The 18,213-nt window shown below is 39.9% G+C and overlaps 1 long non-coding RNA gene and 1 pseudogene across 2 annotated transcripts in view; one reads left to right on the forward strand and one right to left on the reverse strand.

The window, feature by feature from the left end:
• Window positions 1-6,931: 6,931 nt before the first annotated feature.
• The window catches only part of LOC120614923 (uncharacterized), a 44,583-nt gene continuing 33,301 nt past the window's right edge, over window positions 6,932-18,213 (reverse strand). The window contains exons 2-4 of one of the 2 annotated variants that reach the window (XR_005656140.1): window positions 10,108-10,220; window positions 9,416-9,613; window positions 6,932-8,958 (exon numbers count right to left, since the gene is read on the reverse strand). This is a non-coding gene — a long non-coding RNA (uncharacterized LOC120614923). Of the gene's footprint in view, window positions 8,959-9,415; window positions 9,614-10,107; window positions 10,533-18,213 lie in introns of those variants that run through there. The other variant, XR_005656139.1, reaches the window with a different exon arrangement.
• Window positions 17,540-17,658, forward strand: LOC120615334 (uncharacterized; annotated as a pseudogene).

The following is an 18,213-nucleotide window of genomic DNA, read 5'->3' on the forward strand; positions in this document are numbered from 1 at the left end:
GGAGAAGCAACTGTACCTTCCCTTTCTGCCTAACTAGGGAAGCGGTCAGAAAAGACCGAGCTGACCTCCAGGCCAAGGGTCTGATTAACTAATTAAAGCTGAAGAGTTCATATTAACAGAGTCTTTCTCAAAGTGAAGTCAGGGAACTCTATCACCAGAACAACCGGAAAGCGTTAAAATTCTGGATTTCCAGGCCCCACTTTGTACTTGTTGAATCAGAATCTTTGCTACTGGAACCCACGAATCTGCATTTTCAATAAGTTTTCCATCTGAGTTTGGGGCACAGTAAAGTTTGAGAAACCTTCTTTATTCTTTTAGAAGATCGGAGATTTCTATTTTAACAAAAGCTGTTAATTCCATAAAATGATGAGATGACTACAGGTACCGTGGCAGGGCAGCAGGGGAGATATTTTTAAGTAAGTGAGAGAAGAAGGGTTTCCAGTCGTAGATTTTTCCCTCAGAGGCAGCTGCACACGCATCCAAAACAAAGGGCCAGCCTTCCCGGTGAGTGCACCACAAGGGTAGAGCACAGCCTGGTGGAGGGCTGGCTTCTGGGATAAAGAACCGGACCTGAATTCTTGGACATCCGCTTGGGAGGAAAGAAAGGCTGTAGAGACTCAACTCACCTCTAGAGGGCGCCAACCCAGATGACAATAGAGTACACTTACTGTCTCTCCAGCCTCGTCCCTTTCTTCCTGAGAAAACTTGTTCAAGTTGCCCCTCTCTGAGCATCAGTTTTCTCTGAGGAAAATGGGGACTACTATTTGTGCCTGACTCAATGAATGCATTACTATTATAATTAATTTCTAAGGGTCCTGAGGTTGGTGGGAAGATCCTGTCCTCAGAGACAGGTGATGGGAGTAGTGGATATGAAATTTCACAAAATCCCTCCACAAGCTGGGTCTGCGGTAAGGGAAAGGAAATACCTAGTGTTATTAAATACATTAAATTAAAATAAATCAAATATATTAAGAGAGCTCTGAGCTCCCCTCTCCTAGAACTGTGCCCCCACCATCCTTTTTCTAGATCCCATCATAGGAAGCTTCTTTCTGTTCCTTGAACCCAGCAAACATTGCTGGTGCTCATGAGGAAGCTGAGGCTGGTCGTGGATGCTTCCAGGTCAGGAAGATTGTATGTAGGGCTCCTTCCTCTGCCTTAGGCACAGAGCATCCAATGGCCATTTTCATTGCCAGCTTTGGCAAGGGGTGGGATGAGTGAGGAGGTAGGAGAAGGAAACTTTCCTTCTAGCAGATGCTCAAAAAAGACCCGAGAGATGCCATGAACAGAGCAAGGAGAGCCTCACCTCTGCTCAGAGAGGCAGGGCTCCCATCCAACTCTGCCACTTAGTGGTTGTATGGCCTTAGTTAAGATTCTTAAACTCTAAGCCTCAGTTTACCCATCTGAAAAATGACTCTAAATAATATCTACTTATGAGAATTAACAGAGATGAGGTGTGTAAATCAGTTCCACTGTGTCTGGTGCACATAAGTGCTCTATTCATATTAACTATTGTGATCGGACATTGTGAAAGGCCGAGGCCACTCTCTTGATTAATTTTATATTTTATCATGAATTCTCCAGTCTCACTCCTATGCCTTTCCCTTCTCCTCCTTCCTAGGATTTTGTATATGTCCTTAGATTTTTGCGTATCTGAAAAACACATAGCTTTGTTCTGTGTGCATGTTAAAACTTAATATACTTAAATGGTTTTGTGCTATAAATTGTTTTCCACCTTTTGCACTCAACGCTGAGATTTTAGGATCTGTCCATATCACTGTTTGCTAATGATTCTCGATTCATACATAACAGAAGCACTTGAAGAGCTCTTAAAAAATACTGATATCTGGATTTCAATTCTAATGATTCTGATTTAATTTGTTGAGGATAGAGGCCAAGCCTCAGGTCATTCTAAAGTGCAGCCAGAACCGATAAAGCCAGCTCAGTGGCCAGGATTTCTCAGGCAGTGAGAGGTCCAGGGTCCCACCCTTTTCTAGCCTCAGCAAGTCCCTGTAGCAAAATCAAGTAGTAATGACGCTAAGGACAGTGGCAAAAGGAAAAAGAAGAGAAAGCAACTTGCAGCCTAAGGGGTATGTAATAATGGGGAGAAATCAGTTCTGCTTCTCCGCCCCCTTTATGCAAGTTATAGAGCGATATGTTGTTGACGTGTCTGTCTGATTTAATCACCCAATATTTACTGAGCACCTCTGTTCAGCCAGTTTATGAAAATTAGGTTGTTTTAAGCACATTTGATAAATTTACCCCCATCCTCCCCCTACACATTCTAGAATTTTCTGAGAATCCAGAACCTCCATTTCCTTGATGTCTTCATTAACTATTTCAGCCTTGGCTGATATATCATGACCCTCTCCCTCCTGCCAGACATCCCTACATATAACACCACCAACAAGTAATTCACTTGTTGTGCATGTGCATTATACAGTTGCTATAGAGACATCGTCACATTTAACCCCTACAAAAATTCTATGAGGTAAGTCTCGCCTTTCATGGGAAAAAAATTGGGCTCATGTTAGTTAAGTGACTTTCCCAAAGTCATATCTCTCCTTGGGAAATCAACCCCATGTTCCTTTGGTTGGAATAACCATACACGAGGGCTGTTGGGCCTTGCAAGAGAATATGGGATGAGAGAAGACTGCACTGTCATTCCAGGGGGCCACATGCAACATGACAATGAGGAGCCCAGGTTTTGAGGTACTGTGTTGCATGTGGCTCCCTAGAACACCAGGATAGTCTGCACCCATCCTGTTTTGTCTTGGAAGGCCCGACGGCACTAACGGATGGTTCTTCCACCCAGAATCACTGAACCTGCTATTAGCTGGGTGACACATTCCTTCCACACATGAAATATGCAGAGGACACCCTCTTATCTGGCATTAGTTGGCATACATAGTTGGTTGGCTCATTGGAAAAACATGGCTAAAGCTGGAAATCATTAAAAGGTGATGTACACATACATTAAGGATTTCCTTTTAACCTAAAATATATCAACGTACATTTATATATCAGACTTTTGATGTGAAGCCAAGGCCCTTTCTTTGGCTTTAAGTTCTCTAATTGGAGTTCCAACATTATCTCTAACATAAACTACACCCATAATGTATATTTTATGATTTCAAGTTTCTGTTCTCTTAGAGTAGAACTCAATTGCCCTTCTGAAGAAGTCTAGATGCAACATTTCTTTAAAAAATATATTCCATGAATTTATTATTGAAATTTTAAATATATGGACAAGTTGAAATAGTGGCATGATAAATGGCAAAATAGCAACTGCCTAAATGAAACAACTTGTCAACCTGTTGCCACATTATTTCTCATGATATATATAGACCTATGTCTATACCCATTCATCTATTGTCTATCTATACTTATTTTTGCTAAATATTTGAAAATAAGTTGCAGACATTATTAGACTTCCCACTAAATATACAGCATGTACCTCTCGAGGATGAGAATATGCCTCGATATCATTTCGCACAATGAAAAATAATAACTTGATAATAACATCTGATATCTAGCCTTCAAATTTCTCCAGTTGTCACAAAAGCTTCATGTATAGGGTTTTCCTCAACCAACATCCAGTCCTGGTTTATGTGCTGCATTTTTGTTTTATTTTTTTTGGCTCACCTTTGTTTCATTATGTTTTGTTTTGTTTTTTCCTCCTACATAGTAACTTTCTAATCAGTTCAAGCCATTTTGTACAGTAGCTTATATTCTGGATTTATCTGAATATTTTCTTGGGGTATCATGGTTTCTCTTTTACCCTATATTTACTGTAAACTGCAAGGTAGATTTAAAAGCTTGAATGGATTCAAGTTAAATATTTGGGGCAAAATTCTCCACTGGTGATACTATGTATGTCATATGGCATCACGACTTCTGCAGGTATTTTGGGAGAACAGATACAAACATTTATCTGGGGTCCAGATCTAGAAGTAGAATTGCTGCATCAAAGGGTATACAAATGTTCAGTTTTGCCAAAGTTTTTGTACCAGTTTACACTCCTACCAACAGTATATGAATATCAGGTGGTGACACATCTTTGTCAACATTTAAAATTGTCATTCTAGTTAGTTTATAATAATATCAGATTGTGATTTTAATTTACCTTTTGATGATCTTAAACACCTTTTCATGTGTTTATTGATCATTTAGATGTAAAATTATTCATTCTTTTGCTCATTTTGGTTTGCTCATCGATTGGATTGTCTGTCCTTTTTATAACTGGCAATTTGTACATCTTAATTTTTTTCCTCTTTTCACTTCCCCCCGCAAACTCTCTCCCATCTGGCAACCATCAGTTTGTTGTCTGTATCTACAAGTTTGTTTCTGTTTTGTTTGTTCATTTATTTTGTTTTTTAGATTCCACATATAAGTGAGATCATATGGTATTTGTCTTTTTCCATCTGACTTATTTCACTTAGCATAATACTCTCTAGGTTTATCCATATTCTCAAAAATGGCAAGATTTTATTTTTTTGTGTGGCTGAGTAATACTCCACTGTATACACGTACCACTTCCTTATCCATTCGCCTATTGATATTTACGTTGCTTCCATATCTTGGCTATTGTAAATAATGTTACAATGAACACAGGGGTGCATATGTCTTTTCAAATTAGTGTTTTGGATTTATTTAACTAAATACTCAGTGGAATTGCTGGTCATATGGTAGTTCTATTCTAATTTTTTGAGGAACCTCCAAACTGTTTTCCATAGTAGCGGCACCAATTACAATTCCACCAACAGTGGATGAGGGTTGTCTTTACTCTAGATCCTCATCAACACTTGTTTTTTGTTGATTTATTGATGATAGCCATTCTGACAGGTATGGTGTGATATCTTCTTGTGGCTTTAATTTTCAACTCCTTGATGATTAGTGATGTTGAGCATCTTTTCATGTCTATTGGCTATCTGTATGTCCTCTTTGGAGAAATGTCTATTGAGGTCCCTTGCCCATACGGTCTGTCTGCCTTTTTAAAAATTGATTTGTAAGAGCGAATATGAATCCTTTGTTAATTACATGTAGATAAAAATCTCCCACTGTGTATTTTGCATTTTCACTCCCTGAATTGTGCCCTTCATGAAACAAGTTCTTAATTTTAATATGTTCCATTTTACCAACCAATTCTTATTATGTTTAGTGATTTTATATCCTATTTCAGAAATCTTTGTCTAACCCAATATCATAAAGATATTCTCTATATTATCTTCCAAAAACTCTATGGGTTTTTTCTTTTACATTGAGATCCATAGTTCATCCAGAATTAATGTTTTGAGTATGGTGTGAGACAGGGGTCAGTATAATTTTTCCAGCTGACCAGACGTTTTGTTGAAAAGATCATTCTCTCTTCATTGCTTTACTATTCTTTTGTCGTAAATCAAGTGTTCATATACATTTGGTTCTCTATTTGGACTTTATTTTGCTCCATCTGTTTGTCTATTTTTGTGCCAATAATACCACGCTGTTTTAATTACTATAGCTATATATCTTTAGTATTTAGCTGTATAACAGTAGTATTCGAGGTCCAAATTTGTTCTTCCTCCTCCAGATTGCCTTTTTCATTGGGAGGCTTTGCTTCTGTAAAATTTTTAAAATCAACTTGATAATTTCCAATAAAAGCTACTAGATTTCAATTAAGATTTCATTGACTATAGATGAATTTGGGGAGAAACCATGATATAGTTCTCTCTTTACTTAGATCTTGTTTGACTTGTCTTAGTGTTTTTCAGTTTTGCTTAAATCATTTACTAATTCTAATATATTATTTGTAGATTATTTTGAATTGTCTGTGTATGTGATCATATCATATATGAATAATGGTAATTTCTTCCTTTCAATTTTTATGCATATTTCACTCATTTTATTTTATTTTATTTTATTATTTTATTTTATATTTTATTTTATTTTATTTTATTTTATTTTATGTATTTTATTTTATTTATTTTATTTTGCCTTATTGCAAATCTTTGGTCCTTCAACACAGTGTTGATAGTGGTAATACAATGGTGAGCACCAGTATTTTTTCCTCACCCCAATCTCAGAAAAATGTTTTCAATAGTTCATCATTAAATATAAAGTTTACTGTAGGTTTTTATAAATATTTGTTAAATTAAGTTCCCTCTATTTCTAGTTTGCCATCATTATTTTAAGACAGACATGGATATTGAATTTTATCAAACATTTTTCTACATCTATCAATATGGTTACCTTATTTCTCTTTTCTTTTCTATTAATGTACTGAATTATACTGATGATTTTCTAATGTTAAATCAACTGTGCTTTGTTGGGGAAAAAAACCTGGCTTGATCACAATGTACATCGTTTTTGTATATCTTGTTTATATATATGTTGTTTAAAATGTCATGAATATTCATGAGAAAGATTAAGTCCTTCCTCATACTGTCTTTGTCAGGTATCCAGGTTTGCTGGACGAATGAAAGTTGAGACATATTCTCTCTGCTTCTATCCTCTGAGAAAGTTTATCTCAGATTAGTGTTATTTCTTCTTTATGTGTTTGGAAGCATTCATCAGTGAAACCATCTGGGCCTGAATTTTTTTTTTCATAGGAAGAATTAAATTATGGATTTACTGTTTTTTATTAGATATGAATTATTTAAGTGTTTATATCTTCTGGTGTGTTTCTAGGAATTTATCCATTGTATCTCACTTGACAAGTTAATTCATAAAAAATATTTATAATAACCTATAATTATCTCTTTAATGTCTGTCCTCTTGTTTATACTGGTTATTTGTGCTTTCTCTTTCTCTTTCTTTTAATTATTTTTTTCTGGGGGTTTTCAATTTTATTAGTCTTTTCGAGGAAACAAATTTTGCTTTCGCTGATTATTTTCTTTTGAATGTTTATTTTTTAAATTTCATTAATTTCTGCTCTTATCTTTATTATTTCCTTCCTTCTACTTTCTTTGGATTTAATTTGCTGTTCTTTTGCCAACCTTTTTGAAAGATATTTAACCACTGATTTTTGGCCTTTACTTCTTTTATAATATGTGTATTTAAGGCTCTAACTTCTCTCTCTTCTCTACTTTAGCAGCATCCCACATTTTTTCTTTTTCTTAGAGAGAAGGGTGAGAAGGAGATCTTTTCATGGTGGAAATATTCTCAGAGCTCTGCTCGCTGAGGCCTTGCTGCAGAGTTTTACCAGCCCTCTCGGGCTCCTCCCAGACATTCATTCCAGGAGAGCACCTTCATGCAAATCTCTTCTCTGGATGAGTTCACCCAGTCTGTCCCTGGGTTTAAGATTTTGCAAGTCAGTAGGGAAACATCCAGCGAACAAATAAGGGGCAAGTGGGCATCCCATACATTATATCATTTAATTTGAAACATTTTATAATTTCTAATCCGATTTTTTTTTAATTTGACCTATGAATTATTTTGAAGTATAATGGGTACCTTAAAATTTCTATTTTAATTCTACTAAGGTCAGAAAACATTCTCTGGATAATTTGAATTCTTTCAAATTTGTGAGCCATGCTTGATAGCTCAGCAAACGGTAAATGTTCCAGGTACATTTGAAAAGAAAGTATGTTCTTTCGTTTTGAGGTACTAAGTATCCTATATATGATGTTTGTTCATCATGTTCAAATATTCTATATCTTATTGATTTTCTTTTGGTCTTCTATCAATTACTGTGAGAGATGATATAATCTTTAACTATGTGCATTAATCTATTTTTCTTTCTAGTTCTGACAATTTTTGCTTTATTTTTTGATATTCTGTTATTAAGTACACTTAAAGTTAGAATTATTATATAAAAAAAGGTGAAATGAACTTTCCATTATTACAAAATGTCCTTTTTCATACCTATGCTTTAGCCTCAAAGTCTCCTTTAGGTTAGTGTTTAGATGGTATATATTTTTCTGTCTTTTTGCTTTTAAACTTTCTATATGCTTGCAACAAACTGACAACCTTCCCAAGGCTGTGTAATTGCTAATGATGTTCATTTCTATCACAGACGATTAATTTGAAACCCATATTTTCTCCTGGAGTGTGCATTTGTGTTGTTTAAGATTGGTTCAATTATGAGAAAGATGGAATAGACTTTGGAACAAAGAAAATGACCAGGGACAGAGAGGGACATTACATAATGATAAAAGGGTTACTCAGGCAAGAAGACATAGCTATCCTAGATACATATCCAGCAAAGGTACAAAAGCAATTCAATGGAAGAAGAATAATCTTTTCAAAATACAGTCCTGGAGCAGCTGGATACCCGTAGGCAAAAATGAAGTTCAACATAAACCTCACAGATTATACAAAAATGAACTGAAAAAAGGATCATAGATTTAAATGTAAAAGATAAACTATAAAACTTTTAGAAAAATACATAGGATAAAATTTTCAGGATTTAGGGCTTGGATAAAAGCTCTTAGACGAAACACCAAAGCATGATCCATTAAAGAAACGGATTAATAATTTGGACTTCATCAAAATTCAAAACTTCTGCTCTATGAAAGACCCTACAGAGGATGCTGAATAACTCAGCCAATGGCTCATGAAAACAGATCAGTTTGGGGTTAGACTAGTAATAGGTGCAGATGCAACTCAGAAACAATATAGGTAAAGGAAGAAGAATGATGAAGACTCCAATAAAGTCCAGATTAGCTGCCATGACCAGAAATTCATTGATTGACGTTTAGAAACAAAAGAAATAGAGAAAGAATGTGGAAAGGAAATGGCCCTGGAATTATACCATTGAATATCATTTCAAGGAGCCAGAGTGAGTGTAAGTTTTCAGGGTAGAAAAAAGTAGGCACGAAATTTTCATTTGGCTTTTGAAATATAAGCACAGACACACACGAACATTCCTGTCCCTAAATTTGTGCCTGGAATGCAGGGTCCTGGGAAGAACTGGGTCCAGAGAAGATGTCTTAGATGAATCACATAAATGGAAATCCTTCAGAAGTTGGCTAGTTCGGAAAGCTGTGGGGAGAAAGTAAACATTCCCTATAAGTTAGCTTTTCTGTAGAAATTCACTTTCCGTTTTCTCTGTAAATATCAGTCCCCATATTTATACATTTGTAAGTAAGTTACATTTTCATCTTAAATTTACTGACTGTAACTATTTAACTAGACCGCTACTTCACCCAAAACAAGTGTCCAATACGGAATGTATAAATGGATTCGAGGGAGGGGTAAGGGTAAGAATCAGAGGAAGGACAAGATAGTGTGCAGCAAGAAACATAAGATTGTGGCAGGGCCTATTGTAGTTCTAATCTTGACTCTTTTCCTCCTCCCTCTCTCCCTCTACCTCTCTCTTCTTCCTTTCCTCCCTCCCTGCTTCCTCAAAAAAAAAAATCAGTTATTCAAGATATAAAAATGATACCATATAAGATAATTTTTTTCAAAAGAAAATGATAACTTTTCCATTAATTATTACCTGTTCTAAAAAAAAAATTGAACCCCTCTTCAAGAATAACAATCATCAGTTGCTTAAGGCTTGTTACATGCCAGTCAAAGTCCCGTTCCCTTTCATTTGACCATCTAGTAGCTCAGCATGGCATGTGTTACATGACCATCTTCTTTCGATATGTTTAAGGCATAGACATCGTCCCTTCCATTAAGCTTGAAAGGCAGTCTGTGTTGGTGGAAAGAACACAGGATTTAGAGTCAGTCAAGTGAAATTAAGAACCGAGCCACAGTTCTTTTACTCATCGCTGTAGGGCATGGTAGATAAACCTTAGACTCTAGAACCAGACTGCCTAAGTTCAAGTCCCACTCATGACTTATCCCTCTGCCACTTTGCCTATCTGTGATTCAGTTTTTTCATCTGTAAAAAGGGGATGATAACAATAGCGTGCTTATCTGACTGTCGTGAACATGTAAGGAAATCATGTGTGCAAAGCCCTTGGAACAGTCCTGGGCCAGGGGAAGTGTTTGCATTGAATTCACCTCCAGCCTTTGTATGGCACCTGGAAAATAGTACTGGCCAGTACGTATTTCCAAAATGCAGGAATTGACTGGAGCCTGGCTCCTTATTTATAGAAGAGTAACTGTTTCTACTTATCTCCTAGAGCTGACGTTCGAGGATTGCCTCAAAATTCACCAAATTAACAGCACCGGGGATCTTACCTGGCACATAGCTGGTGCCCGTCAAGCATTATTCTTATTATCCACTTGGCTTACTTTTCAGCAAAATGGGGAGCCTCGGGAAGCTTCCTGGTATGATAATGTAGGTCAAAATGCTGTAGAAGCAGTGAAAGGATATACAAAGGTAAGGTGCTACCAACACCCACCCTGGCCTCCTTCACGGGCACCACCCCTCCCTGTGGGCTTCCTCAACCTCCAGCCACTCCCTCCCTCCTTCCCTTTCTGGTTGAAAGCTGCCTCTTATCCCCTCTCTCTCCTGGCTTCTCCCATCCCTTGTAATTTCCCAGCTGCCCCTGGACCCCACTCTGCTCCCTCAAATAGATCCTCTTCCTACAAACATCTGCTCCACCCTCTGGGCCTTCCTGCTCCCGTCTCTTGCCCACTGGGCTGCTGGCAGGAAGCCTTTCCCTCCTCCCTCCACCCTGTTCCCTTCGGGAACACCCTCTACACATGGGGATTATTTCTCTTGGCAGCAGGTGTCCAGCCATCAAACAGACTGATCGGTCTTGGCCAGAGGAGGCAGGAAGGGAGGTGGGGAAATGAGACCCAAATGAAAAAAGCTCCCCAGCCAGCAACTCTTAAGAAACAGGGAGGGTGTGCACAGATGCCACTGAACCTGGAAAAGTGCAAGAAAGCAAATCATAGATCTGTATCTGAGGATTCAGACTCCCCGAATCCCCGCGTCGTACTCAGACAATCACCATCAAGCCCCTCTCAAGTCCATGCAGGATGCATGAAGGGATTGAAGGAGAGAGTAAGGGGAGACACCAAAGTGAAAGGTCGCCTGCTCTGAAGACTCGTTTCTCATTACTTTTGCATTTGCATTTGCCACCTCCAAAGTATAAACATAAGATGGTCACAAAGATTAAATTAGTTAATGACTATAAGCACTAGAACAGTGCCTGGCAGCTGGCATTAACTAATAGTACTGTTTTATCATCAGTAATGATAAAAATGCATCTGAAGTTCTGGGAATGGAGATCACAGGATTTGGCGTCAGAAATCTGGTCTGAATTTCTACCTCTGCTATTTTTGGGTATGAGAAATTGACCCCAAAACAACTTCTTTAAGCCTCAGCTCCCTCGTCTGTTAAATTAGAGCATAATTACCTTTCTTGCTCCTATGCACTAAATTGTATCCCCTAAAAATTCAAATATTGAATCTCCATTGAAACCACCAATATGAGTGTATTTAGAGATGGGGCTTTGAGGCAGTAATTAAGGTTACATGAGGTCATAAGGGGAGGGCCTCGATCTGATAGGATGGTAGCCTTAAAAGATGAAGGGAGAAAGACTGCACCGAGAAAAAGCCATGTGAAGACAAAGCAAGAAGGCAGCAGTCTGCAAGCCGGGAAGAGGGCTCTCCCCGGCCCCCAACCATGCTGACATGCTGCTCTCAGGCTCCAGTCTCCAAAACCGTGCGAAGGGAAATATCCATTGTTTAAGCTACCCGGCCTATGATACCCTGCCATGGCAGACTGAGCAGACTGGTAATTCACTGGCCTTGGATAGCCACTGAGAGGTATATCCTCTCTCTATTTCTAAGCTAAATAAATAAAACGAGAGATGAGAACAGATGACATCATCTTCTACAGCTGATTCCTTCCTATTATTGGAAGTTTGTGAGAGCCCAAGGTCACTTCTGGGGCATCAGCCATCTTTCGCTAGTGGGGGTGGAGAGAAGAAGAAGGCGGGCTGTCAGAGAGACAGGTACGACGGGCAGTGTGTGTGAAGTGCTGCCTCCGTTTCTGCAATGAACACCAGCTTTGGAGTCAGAATATCTGGTTCGAACCCAGCTCTGCCATTTACCAGCTGTTTGACTTTAGGAAAATTATTTTATCTCTTCTAGAATCTGCATTTTGGGGGTATTCAAAGGAGGACATATATATAAGCCTGGAGAATTAGTCAAGGGCCTTTTGTTTTCAAGGAACAGAAACAAAGTCAAATGAGGTTCAAGAAAAGAAGCGACCAAGTTGACGAAAACGGAGTCTGAGGTCCCCAAGTGCAGGCTCTCTCCACCCTCTCAACTGCCCTTTCCTCTGTGTTCATTTGCCTTCAAACTTTTTACCATTTCAGTCCTCAGTTGCTGCCTTCCCAGAATTGATTCAATTTCCTTTCACCTAAGCTCTGTTTACTTTTGAAAATGCATGTTTTCTTTCCACAGCCCCCCACCCACCATGCACTTGGTTCCATGGAAAAGACAAACCACGGAAATAAGAACCTCGCAAACCCCTTTACCAGGACTTTGTCTGACTCGCTTAGAGGTTTTGAACCCTAACCTCCAGTCATTTCCAAAGTTTATGCTTCCAGAAGGTCAAACTGTATACAATGGATGTATATTTTGAGTTCAAATTCCTGAGGGCACCAGTGACTAGCATTTAAACATCATCTTCTGGAGACATTTCTAGAAGGAAAGTCAGATCCAGGCTAAAAGATATGACATTCCACTTCCAACCCCAGATACCATTCTAAAATCTTGACCTCAGTCTCCCTGTTCAGTTTCTTTCATTTTACTTCCTATTCCATCCCTGACTCCACCCCCAACCCAGACACGCACTCATGCCAATAAACTCTGCATTTCCAGCTACACAGAACTATTCTGGGTTCCCCAAACACACCATGCGCACTCATCCCCATCGCCAGTGAGAACCCTTGATTCATCCTTCAAGTCTTGGCTCAAACATAGGGTATGCAGGGCGTCTCCCAGGAAATCTGTTTCTTTTTTCTCTTCTCATGACATGGTGCTTTAAACAACATATCACAAATGGCCTTCTGCTTAATTGTCTGCTTTTCTTATTCTGAACCTTTCTATATCAGAAACTATCTTAGTCACTCACTACCCCTAGTACCTAATAGTATATCTAATACATAATAGGTGCCCAATGAATATGTGAAAAATGAAACAGTAGAATGTCTGATGGTTATTACATGTGAATGAACCTCGTACCTCATCTACAACCTGTTGATGATGCCATCTTTCCCTATTTATTCACTGCCGTGTAACAAAACTCCCCAATACATACTAGCTTAAAACAACGACCATCATTGTAATACCTCTCTCAGAGTCTGTGAGTTAGGAATTCAGGAAATACTTGCCTGGGAAGCTCTGGCTCAGGGTCTCTCACTCAGCTGCAGCCTGACAGTGGTTAAGGCTGGAACAGTTAAGAGGCTGGAGCATGGCTGAGCATCTCTCTCCATATAGTCTCAAGGGCTCTCCACATGGTCTATCTGAGTGGGCTAGTTGAGCTTCTCCTCAGTATGGTGAGCTCAGGGCAGTCGGACTGCTGACATGAAGACTAGAGAATTTAAGATGAATCAACACTTGTGGTCTAGACTTGGAGGTCACGTATCGTCACTTCCTCTGTATTCTATTGGCCAAAACAGTCACCAAAGGCTGACCAGTTTTAAGGCAAGGGGACACAGAGCCCACTTTCTACGGGAGGAGTATCAAAAAATTTGCAAATACATTTTAAAATCACTATAATTAAGTGCAGTGTGTATAGAAAAGGGACAGCAGTGGAAAACTGGTGGAATCGAATAAAATCCAGAGTTTGGTTAATAGCAGTGTACCAAATGCTAATGTCTTAGTTTTGACAAATGTACCATGGCAATGTAAGATATCAGGGGAAAAGCGGATGATGGGTGTATGGGAACTCTTTGACCTACTTTGCAACTTTTTTATAAACCTAAAATTATTCAAAAAGAAAAAGCCAAATTCAAAGAGAATGGTACATGCCTCCTTCTCCCCAGTTACTTGCAGTAACTGAGAACTAATTCTGGTAATCTTTTCTATTCTGGTGAAGCAGGATTTGCCATACTCTGTATGATTACACTATTCACAGTGTTCTGGAATCATTGACTTAAACGCCCATTTCTCTTATTGTATGCATTCCCTGAAGGATCTTTTCTTACTTTTTTTTTTTTTTTTAATCCTCAGCACCCAGCACAGTATTAAAATAATGAAGTAGGTGGAGTCATATGAAAATGCCACTTTGGAGCTCAAAAACAGTTGAATAGTGGCAATTAATCTACAAACAAAATCAAATGAATGGACTTTTCTTATTCCATGCTTTTGCTCAAAGAGAGTAACAGAGTCCAACATTCCTGGGAAGAACTCTTTCAGAAAAATGAGTATTGACCCACATTTTTTACTGGGAGCTCCACAAAGGCCTTGAATTCCTTACCCACAGGCTTCTTGGGTCCTAAGTTCTTGTCTCTTGAGCCAACGCCTTTGCAGGGCTGAGAAAGTCTGCCTTGCTCTAGTAGGCCAACAGCCAGAGGCCGCGGGGGCCTCCAGATGCAGACAGGAACGTGCAGGGTGGGGTCCGCGATAGCAGAGAATCCAGGCCAAGCTGGAAGGCAGCCATGGGCGCTGCTGCAGCGGGAGGCTGCAGGAAGTGGAGGAAGGAGGAAGTTATCTTGTTGGCAAGCCCCACCCCTCTTCCATTTCCCAGGAGGTCAAGCAGATGTCAACGGATGAATTTTTCCAGACTCGAATGGATGCTCTAATAGGATTCGAATAGGAGACAACGAGGGTTCACACTTTCTTTCTGTTTTTTTCTCTTTTTACACTCACACTTAGGAACAATAGCAGCTTCCTTGCAAGGCCCTCACATAAGCAAGAAATGGTCACCAAAAGGACCAAGGCAATTTGAGGAACAGTCTCATGCATGTTGCATGAGTTCGTCCACGATGAGATTGAGACATAGCTCCAGACACATCTGAGGAGAGAAGGTGGGGACTGGTGCTTTGGCCAAAAGAGTTCTGCCAGCATGATGGCTTCCAGCTAGTTGCTCAGGCAGATCCAAAAAATGCATTGCCTCTTTCTCTGTTTATGAATTATCCTTCCCTGAACAGAACAGCTGGGGCATTTTGTTCTCTATTCGTTGAATATGGCTGGCTTTCCAAGTCCTTGTTCTCCATCATTGAACACACACAGCAATGAAACACAGAGCCATTTTCTGTCGTAGTTAATGATGCAGTATCTGGCAGCCTCTCCTCCTTCACCAAAGCTATCCTTGGGGAAAGTTCTCATTCGAACACTCCAAAAGTTGTTTTTAACCAGTGAGACCCAAGACTTAGATGGTTTTGGGCAATCTGGTTCTTATTTGAACTAAAACGAGTTTATTCTCCTCAGAACAAAAGAATGCCAACAACTCAGCGGTCCCTCACCTTGCTGCATCACCAGCCCGAGTCTTCCTGAGCTCTGAGAAACAGCACAGGATAGCTTCGGGAGATTAACAATAGAAGTCCTGATAGATGTGCAAGGCATCTGTTTTTCATTGGTCTCATTCTTTATTTCTATGGGACCGGGCAGTCAGTCAGGAGTATGCTGAGATGCAGTGTACATCACAAGTGAGAGGCTTTGGGGCTGGGCATGATCACAGAAGCGCAAGCCACATTCCAGCGAGTGCCCGGATGTGGTAGGTACAGGGCTTGAAGAAGGCTTATTCGTTAAAGACCACGAATGCAATGTGGATCGAGGGCCTAGATACAAAGTGATCGTTTTGAAAGAGCATCCCTATGGCTTGTCCTTCTCAGGAGACTGCAGGCACCGGAGGGATTGGTTACATTATGCTCAGGGATTTTTTACCTGATGACTACCTGAAAAAGAGCAGGATGTCCCAAGACTCCTGGATCCCATTGCTAATCCAAAATGTGCCTGCCCTTTATAATTGTATCTCAGTCTTTTGGAGACTTTGTAAAGTGTTTATTTTTCTAAAACAATTTTTCATCCTAGAGAAGATGACCCATTACGAGTCATTTTAGTTTAGCCTCAGCCCGACTCTCTCCAACTTTTTCCCTTCCCTCTTCTTCCCAGTCATTTTTCCTACTTTCTTTCATTCAGTCAGTCAATATATAATTATTGAGCATTGAATTATGTGCCTTGAATATCCTGGGGCATGGAGGACACAGAAATGCAACTGTCAGAATGGGCGACGTCACGTTGTTATAACACGCAATCCCAAGAATGTCATGTCTTAAATTGCAAAAGCTTATTCTTCTCATGCTCTCTGTCTATTGAGGTTTGGTGGAGTGCTCTGACCACAAAGTATTTAGTCAGAAACCCAGGCTGATAGGAGCTCTGGGCTGCTACGGAGGACAGGAAGATTTCAGATGGAGGGCTGTGAGGATACAAACAGAGTAATTGGGGAGTGGTGTCTGTGACTGGGGGGTCAGGTATGCCTCTCTGAGGAGGTGACTATTGAGCTGAGATGACGTGTGAGAAGGAGGTGGCTTGGGGAAGATCTGGTGGCAGGCAGTCTAGGAAGGACCAGCAGCGTCAACGCCCTTTTATCAAGAACAGGCTCAGCATCCAAGAAACTGGAAAAACATGGTGAGCGAGCAAGAGCATGGTGGAGAATGTGTCCTTGGAGGTGATCAGAGGCCAGACCCTACAGGGCCATATAGGCCACTGCAAAGAGTTGGAGTTGTATTCAGACTCTATTTTACTTCTAAATTTATATTAGCAAAGACCACCCAAGTTTCAGAATTTGGACCTCTGCTGAGATGCCCTCCCTCACCTTTCCCAGCTCAACTTATTCAGGTGGCACCTTCTCCAGGAAACCTTCTCTAACACCCCACTGTAATACCTCCAATCACAGATACTATCAATTATGCATTTCTCTGCAGAATCCCTAGCTACTACGAATCCTTGAGGGCAGAGGTCGAATCCCCAGCACAGGGCTGGACAAAGGTAGGCCCTGAATTAATTAATTAATTAATTGATCAACTTCAAGCACATTAATCAAGCACATTAATTAATACATTTCTCGTACCTTATGACATTAGGCAGTATATGGGACAGGGCTTGGTAAGATGTCATCATCACCCCATGTTTTCCATATGACCTAGACAAGTGCTTACCATAGTTAAAGTGTTAAATGAAGACCTTCTGAATTGATTCAGAAGAAGCCTAGCATACTTCAAGAAGATATGCGAAAAGTAGGAAAATAAAGAGGATGTATTGATTATATCCTATATACCAGTTGATCATCCGTTTCTCTGCCCACATTCTCTCCTTTTATTTTTACAACAGCCCTACAAGATGAAAAACTGGGGCTCAGAGAAAAATTAGTGACTTAAATAACTTGAGACCTGCCACATCATAGCTACTCCATAAACATTAGCTGCTATTATTATCGTTGTTTGTATTATTATCACTGAAAAGGAGGGTGAGGGGCTTGGGGCAGTGTATCCCACATATATTCAAAGCTGGGAGGAGAGCCCAAGTTAGGAGAGCTCCCCAAACAGAAAGGAGACCTCCTTGCACAGACTTTAACTCTTAGAAGATCTGGGGCCCCTTTGATACTTGGATGAATATCGTGGACCCAATTCTCCAGAAATACGTGCAGCCACACAGATCTTCAGAATTATAGGCACACAAAAACCCAGTCTTAAATTGTAGAATAATAGTCTGCACCCATGCCACCCTGAACGAGCCAGATCCCATCTGATCTCAGAAGCTAAACAGGGTTGGGCCTGGTTAGTACTTGGATGGGAGACCACTCAGGAAGACCAGGTGCTGTAGGTGTAAAAAAATAAAAAATATAAGAGAGCATAAGCTGACAAGATTTTTGCAATCTGTGAGGTCAACCAAGAGTTGCCTTGCCTAAAAAAAAAAAAAAAAAAAAATTAAATTGTAGAATAATAAATAATAATGGTGACCATACAATGCTAACTACATGGCAGGCCCTAGTCAAAACACTTGACACAAATTCTCATTTAACCCTAGAGCAACCTTAAGAGGTAGCTACTATTATTATTTCCTTCTTTGTAGACAAGGAAACTGAGACCAAGAAGTTAACTAACTTGCCAGAGGTCACTCTAAAGTGTGAGAGTAAATTCCATTGCTGGGATTTGAACCAAGCTGGCTCTAGAAGAAGTACACCCACTCACCACACCCACTGCCTTTCAAGATCCTGCCCCCTGGGGGGTACTGGGCTCTCCTCCTGCATTTCAAGGAGAGACTTGCTCTCCTAAGAGCAGACACTTTGACCAAACAAAAGCATGGGCCACCTGTTCCTCTTACCTGGCACTGGCAGATCAAGACCCTTTCCCAGCATGACCTTGAAAGTAAAAACCACTT

Source organism: Pteropus medius, unplaced genomic scaffold (genome assembly GCF_902729225.1).
Source record: "Pteropus medius unplaced genomic scaffold, Ma_sr-lr_union100, whole genome shotgun sequence".
Lineage (NCBI taxonomy): Eukaryota > Metazoa > Chordata > Mammalia > Chiroptera > Pteropodidae > Pteropus > Pteropus medius.